At 45.7% G+C, this 7,900-nt stretch overlaps 1 pseudogene; it reads right to left on the bottom strand.

Annotated features, from left to right (window-relative positions):
• Positions 1 to 2,255: 2,255 nt before the first annotated feature.
• LOC141175924 (uncharacterized) lies at positions 2,256 to 5,617 on the bottom strand (annotated as a pseudogene).
• Positions 5,618 to 7,900: the final 2,283 nt, after the last annotated feature.

Genomic DNA, 7,900 nt, shown 5'->3' with positions numbered 1-7,900 from the left:
TGATCTCCTCGGTGTCGTCTCTGTGGAATACCTGACAATTACTAAGAAAGACACACAGACCTCACATCCAGCCTATAAGACCATGAGAGAACCACATAACTTACATCCAGCCTATATTACTGGGAGAGACACACAGACCTCACATCCAGCCTATATTACTGGGAGAGGCACGCAGACCTCACATCCAGCCTATATTACTGGGAGAGACACACAGACCTCACATCCAGCCTATATTACTGAGAGAGACACACAGACCTCACATCCAGCCTATATTACTGGGAGAGGCACACAGACCTCACATCCAGCTTATATTACTTAGAGAGACACAACGATCTCACATCCAGCTTATAATACTGAGAAAGATGCACAGAGCTCACATCCAACCTATATTACTGAGAGAGGCACCCATACCTCACATCCAGCCTATAATACTAGGAGAGACAGACAGACCTTACATCCAGCCTATATTACTGGGAGAGACACACAGAGCTCACATCCAACCTATATTACTGAGAGAAGCACACATACCTCACATCCACTCTATAATACTAGGAGAGACAGACAGACCTTATATCCGGCCTATATTACTGGGAGAGACACACAGAGCTTACATCCAGCCTATATTACTAGGACAGACACACAGACCTCACATAAAGCCAATATTACTGGGAAAGACACACAAAGCTCATATACAGTCTATATTACTAGGACAGACACACAGAGCTTACATCCAGCCTATATTACTAGGACAGACACACAGACCTGACATAAAGCCAATATTACTGGGAACGACACACAAAGCTCATATACAGTCTATATTACTAGGACAGACATGCAGACCTCACATCCAGCCTATATTACTGGGAGAGACACACAGACCTCACATCCAGTCTATATTACTGTGACAGACACACAGACCTCACATCCTGCCTATATTACTGTGACAGACACACAGACCTCACATCCAGCCTATATTACTGTGACAGACACACAGACCTCATATCCAGCCTATATTACTGGGAGTGACTTTCATAGAAACTCTTCGTAACTACTGCAGCTGCACCTCCCTCCTTTCCCACCTCTATTCCTACCTCCTTGTTATTACTGGACTGAAAATTCCCAAAAAGTAATATTTCTGTATCATTCAATATGGCAGTCACATGGAAACTTTTAGAATTCTGTGTGTTCTTAATTCTAAAACTCTTTTCTCAGTGGAGAAAGTTTCAGGTGAAAAACAAACTGCAAAAAGAAACTCATTTCCTCCAGCCTGTGACATTTTTCTGGACGCTTATTTGTGAAGTTTGGAGGTAAAACCTTCAGAACCGCTTTACCAGCCTCTTCGTGAAATGGGAAGAATGACACCTGGAATAACCTTGAGAGACGCGCCTCAGAACGTCTATTAACTCAGCCAACAGCATCGTAACGCTCCTCTCCGAACCAACCTCCTCAATGCATGAGAAGAGAAAATGTGCTGCCAATAAATTGCTGATTTCCCCATGGAAATTAAAAAATAATATAGAAATGATGTACTGGAGCACATTTCTCCCGAATCTTGATAATTTATCTCATTCTCAGGTAAAGAAAAATAAATAATCATTTTTTAAAAAAAGTTCAAATTGAAATCAGAAATGATCTAATTAGAGACAAGCAGGTTTTATGGGGTAATATGGAGCAAATACTCATCTAAAACTCTAATTTTTCCAAAACATGTCAATATCAAAAAGAATGAGAAAAGAAGCATAGCTATCATTACAGAATAACATGCAATCTCTCCAGCTACCTCTGCTGGTACAAGGTATTATGCCGAGCTGGGCTGGGCACCTTGAGACAATTAAATGTATAATAATAATAATAATAATCTTTATTTTTATATAGCGCCAACATATTCCGCAGAGCTTTACATACATTATCATCGCTGTCCCCATTGGGGCTCACAATCTAAATTCCCTATCAGTATGTCTTTGGAGTGTGGGAGGAAACCGGAGAACCCGGAGGAAACCCAAGCAAACACGGGGAGAACAGACAAACTCCTTACAGATGTTGTCCCTGGTGGGATTTGAACCCCGGACCCCAGCGCTGCAAGGCTGCAGTGCTAAATGATCCCCTTCTCCACATCATGCTAATTCACCTAAGCAAGAACTTTAAGCTACACCGTCTTCCTCTTCCTCCTCCTCTCCCTCCTTCCCTCCTCTTCTCCCTTCACCTCTTCTTCATCTCCCTCCTCTTTTACCTCTCTCCTTCTTTCCTTCCTTTCCCTACTCTCCCTCTTTCTCTCCTTCCGCTTTCTCTTCATCTCCTTCCTCTTTCTCCTCCTCTACTTCTTTTGTTTTCCCCTCTCCTTCCTCGCCCTTTCCCTCCTCTTTCCTCTTTCTTCTTCTCCTTCCCCTCTTTTCTCCCTCCTTTCCCTCCTTCTCTCCTTCAACTCTCTCCTCCTCTACTTCTTCTCCATCCTCTTCCTCCTCTCCTTCCTCTTCATTTGCCACTCCCTTCCTCTCCCTCCTCCTCCCCTTCTCTCTATCCTTCCACTCCTCCTTTTCATCCTCCTTCCTCTTCTTCCTCTTCCTCCCGCTCTCCTTCCCATCCCTTCTCTCCTTCCTCTCCTTCCTCCCCATCCTTTCCCTCATCCTCTCTTTCTTCTATTTCCTCTTCTCCATCTTCTGTCTCCTTTCCCTCCTCTTCTCCTTCCTTTTCCTCTTCCTTTCCCTTCTCCTCTCCCTCTCTCTCCTCCTCTCCCTTGACCTCTCCTTCCTTTCCCTCCTGCTCTCCTTCCTCTTCCTCCTTCTCCTCTACTTCCTCTCCATCCTCCTCTTTCACCTCCATTCCAGCTTCTCCTTCATCCTATTCTTCTCCCCCTCATCCTCTACTTCCTCTCCCTCCTATTCATCTTCCTTTCCATCCTCTTCTTTCACCTCTTCTCCTGCTTCTTCTTAATCTTATTCTTCCTCTCCCTCCACCTCTTCTTTCTGTCCCTCATCCTCCCCTTTCTCTTCCTCCTGCTCTCCTTCCTCTCCTTCCTCATTCTCCTTGTCTTCTTTCTTTCCCTCCCTCTTCCTCCCCCTCCTCTCCCTCTTCCTCCCCCTTCTCTCCCTCTTCCTCTCCCTTCTCTCCCTCTTCCTCTCCCTTCTCTCCCTCTTCCTCCCCCTTCTCTCCCTGTTCTCCTTCCTATCCCTCCTCCTCTCCCTCCTCTTTTTCCTCTCCCTCTTCTTCTCCTTCCTCTCCCTCCTCTCTCTTCTCTTCCTCTCCACCCTTTCCCTCCTACTCTCTTTCTTCTATTTCTTCTTCTCCTTCCTCTATCTCTTCTCCCTCCTCCCTCCCCTGTCTCCTTTCCCTCCTCTCCTTCCTTTTCCTCTTCCTCTCCATCCTCTCCCTTCTCCTTTCGCTCTTCCTCCTCCTCTCCCTTCACCTCTTCTTCCTTTTCCTCCTGCTCTCCTTCCTCTTCCTCCTTCTCCTCTATTCCCTCTCCCTCCTCTTCTCCTTCCTTTCCATCCTCCTCTTTCGCCTCCTCTCCAGCTTATTCTTCATCCTATTCTTCCTCTCCCTCCTCCTCTACTTCCTCTTCCTCCTCTTCATCTTCCTTTCCATCCTCCTCTTTTACCTCCTCTCCTGCTTCTTCTTCATCCTATTCTTCCCCTCCCTCCTCCTCTTCCTTCTGTCCCTCCTCCTCCCCTTTCTCTTCCTCCTGCTCTCCTTCCTCATTCTCATTGTCTTCTTTCTCTCCCTCCTCTCCTTTCTCTCCCTCTTCCTCTCCCTTCTCTCCCTCTTCCTCCTCTCCCTCTTCCTCCCCCTTCTCTCCCTGTTCTCCTTCCTCTACCTCCTCATCTCCCTCCTCTTTTTCCTCTCCCTCTTCCTCTCCCTCCTCTCCCTTCTCTCCCTCTTCTCCTTCCGCTCCCTCCTCCTCTCCTTCCTCATTCTCCTTGTCTTCTTTCTCTCCCTTCTCTCCTTTCTCTCCCTCTGTCTTCTCTCCCTCTCCCTTCTCTCACTGTTCTCCTTCCTTTCCCTCTTCCCTCTTCCCCTTCCTCCTCTCCCTTCTCTTCCTCTTCTCCTTCCTGTCTCTCCTCTCCCTCTTCTCCTTCCTCCCCCTCCACCTCTCTTTCCTCTCCTTGATCCCCTCACTTCTTTATCTAGTAATTACTGCATTATCTTGACTTTTTAAGTATCTAAGAAAGTTTTTCACTATTTACATAGAACCTTGAGACTGTAAAAGGTACTGGAGGGTGAGAATGAAGAGACTCTTCACTTCCCTCTGACACTTCCAGTTTCTGTAAATGCACATTTTCCTCCTGCTAAGTGGGAAGGTTGTTACAGGTGTGAAATCAGAGCTATGACGACTGCTTGGAACCAATCAGATGTCTGACTCTTTTTCTCTCCCCTTTGTTATTTTAGTAAAACAAGAAATAACTGCAGCTTCATCCCCCTCTGCCCCATTCCTGTCCTGTTGACATTTACATATATATCCATCTGCCATGGAAAGATCAGCTATTTATTTATTTACTGCAGGGTATATGTTCACTTTGTTTTTATCTTAAGTTTTGTCTGTTTAGTGGCCAGTTTGAACATGCACCTACGTGTTGCATGCATACCAACTTATACATCAGTTCCTTTCTTTAGGTTTTTGTTTAAAAATCAACTATGGACTGCTGGAAATGAAGGAAGATGCCTCTTTCCTATCACTCCCATCTGCTCTCTATAGCTTTGTTCTTAAATTATAAGAAATTTCTTCTCTCCCCTGGATGTGGTTTCACTGAAATATGGAAAAATGAGAAACTGCAGCTGCATCTCCCTCCTTTCCCCCTTCCTTTCTGCTCCTCACTTTTTTTTACTTTTTTTGGGAGACTACAGGCAGAAAAAGGGGAAAGTTGCCAGTTTCACCAAATAAGATATAAACAGTTTTATATATTCACGTGTGCTATAAATTGTGACGATCGGTCTCCTTCATTGTCAGGCGAGGTGATTGCACACACTAATCGCTGCGATTGACACAGCAGTCACCAGTAAAAACAAGTCAAGTCCCCGTTGTTGCGCACAAGCCCCGCTGCCTTCTCTTTTTATACTTTTACATTGGCCTTTGTGAAAGCAGCTGATAAATCAACACACGATCCATTATTAAATGGTTCATTATCCCCGTAATATGATTCATTCCTATGCAAGAGATGAAGGCGAACGTAGAAATATTCCACATCAACATGATATATGAACTGGTCGACGGAGTTCAATTGGGCGGAAAGGTCAATGAGATGCGTCCAATCATGCTAATTCCAATTTTTTTAGGATGCGTCACACTTTAGAAAACAGAAAAAAAAAATCTTCTTATATTTCCCCTGGGACCAGAAAGACAAACAATAAATGATTTCTAATGCAACGCTGACTTACTGTTTTAAAGGGCCAGTCCACTATTAATACGAGCAGTGATCATTCCTACATTGCAAAAGCAGTTTACCTGTTTGTTGATGGTTTCTACATGACAGCAAGAAGTGAAACAATCTAAAAAAAAAAAAAACAGCAACAATCAAATATGTTGTCTTTTATATTTTACTAAAAACAGGGTCAATGATTAAAGAGTTAATCCAACTTGCGTGCCACTTCTCCACTCATTCGGAGGCAGGAAAAGCCACGACATTCTAACAGGGCATTCCAGAGCCCCATTCAAGGGATCGTTAGGGATCCCAAAAATGTCACCTATTCTTTGGATACTTTTAAAGTTGGAGCTCCACTTTAAAAAGAACAATGTGAATAATGCTGGAATAATGTCTAGTCTTAAAGAGACTGTCAGCGTAACGCTAATAGCTGGAGATCATGCCGGCACCATGCTCCCCCCCCCCCCCCATCATACTATTTGAAGGGTTATTTGGGGCCATTATACTATTTGGAGTGCTATGTGGGAGTCAAAATGCTAATTGAGGGGTGCCATTATACTGTTTGGAGGGCTATGTGTGTTGCCATCGTACTATTTGAGGTGCCAGCCTTCTATTTGCAGGACTATGTGGGGGCCATTATACTGTATAGAGGGCTGTGTGGGGGCCATTATACTGTATAGAGGGCTGTGTTGGGGCCATTATACTGTATAGAGGGCTGTGTGGGGCCATTATACTGTATAGAAGGCTGTGTGGGGACCATTATACTGTATAGAGGGCTGTGTGGGGGGCATTATACTGTATAGAGGGCTGTGTGGGGGCCATTATACTGTATAGAGGGCTGTGTGGGGGCCATTATACTGTATAGAGGGCTGTGTGGGGACCATTATACTGTATAGAGGGCTGTGTGGGGGCCATTATACTGTATAGAGGGCTGTGTGGGGACCATTATACTGTATAGAGGGCTGTGTGGGGGCCATTATACTGTATAGAGGGCTGTGTGGGGGCCATTATACTGTATAGAGGGCTGTGTGGGGGCATTATACTGTATAGAGAGCTGTGTGGGGGCCATTATACTGTATAGAGGGCTGTGTGAAGGCCATTATACTGTATAGAGGGCTATGTGGGGGCCATTATACTGTATAGAGGGCTCTGTAGGGGGCCATTATACTGTATAGAGGGCTATGTGGGGGCCATTATACTGTATAGAGGGCTCTGTAGGGGGCCATTATACTGTATAGAGGGCTGTGTGGGGGCCATTATACAGTACTGTATAGAGGGCTGTGTGGGGGCCATTATACTGTATAGAGGACTATGTGGGGGCCATTATACTGCATAGAGGGCTGTGTAGGGGTCATTATACTGTATAGAGGGCTGTGTGAGGGCCATTATACTGTATAGAGGGCTGTCTGGTGGCCATTATACTGTATAGAGGGCTTGTGAGGGCCATTATACTGTTTGGAGGACTCTGTGGGGGCCACTATACTGTATAGAGGGATGTGTGGGGCTATTATACTGTATAGAGGGCTGTGTGGGGGCATTATAATGTTTGGAGGGCTGTGTGAGGGCCATTATACTGCATAGGGGGCTGTGTGGGGGCCATTATACTGTTTGGAGGGCTGTGTGGGGGCCATTATACTGTATAGAGGGATGTGTGGGGGCGAGTATACTGTATAGAGGGCTGTATGGGGGCCATTATACTGTATAGAGGGCTGTATGGGGGCCATTATACCCTATAGAGGGCTGTGTGGGGGGCATTATACTGTATAGAGGGCTGTGTGGGGGCCGTTATACTGTATAGAGAGCTCTGTGGGGGCCATTATACTGTATAGAGGGCTGTGTGGGGCAGTTATACTGTATAGAGGTCTGTGTGGGGACCATTATACTGTATAGAGGGCTGTGTGGGGCAGTTATACTGTATAGAGGGGTGTGTAGGGGCCATTATACTGTATAGAGGGGTGTGTAGGGGCCATTATACTGTATAGAGGGCCGTGTAGGTGGCCATTATACTGTATAGAGGGATGTGTGGGGGCCATTATACTGTATAGAGAGCTGTGTGGAGGCCATTATACTGTATAGAGAGCTGTGTGGGGGCCATTATACTGTATAGAGGGCTGTGTGGGGGCCATTATACTGTATAGAGGGCTGTATGGGGGCCATTATACTGTATAGAGGGCTGTATGGGGGCCATTATACCTTATAGAGGGCTGTGTGGGGCAGTTATACTGTATAGAGGTCTGTGTGGGGGCCATTATACTGTATAGAGGGCTGTGTGGGGCAGTTATACTGTATAGAGGGCTGTGTGGGGGCCATTATACTGTATAGAGGGCTGTGTGGGGCCATTATACTGTATAGAGAGCTGTGTGGGGCAGTTATACTGTATAGAGGTCTGTGTGGGGGCCATTATACTGTATAGAGGGCTGTATGGGGGCCATTATACTGTATAGAGGGCTGTATGGGGGCCATTATACTGTATAGAGGGCTGTATGGGGGCCATTATACTGTATAGAGGGCTGTATGGGGGCCATTATACCTTATAGAGGGCTGTG

This window comes from Phyllobates terribilis, unplaced genomic scaffold, assembly GCF_046119375.1.
Source record: "Phyllobates terribilis strain yellow unplaced genomic scaffold, ASM4611937v1 Scaffold_14__1_contigs__length_39327217, whole genome shotgun sequence".
Taxonomy (NCBI): Eukaryota; Metazoa; Chordata; class Amphibia; order Anura; family Dendrobatidae; genus Phyllobates; species Phyllobates terribilis.
Note: the sequence above shows the minus strand (reverse complement) of the source record. Positions and strands in the feature narration are given on the sequence as shown.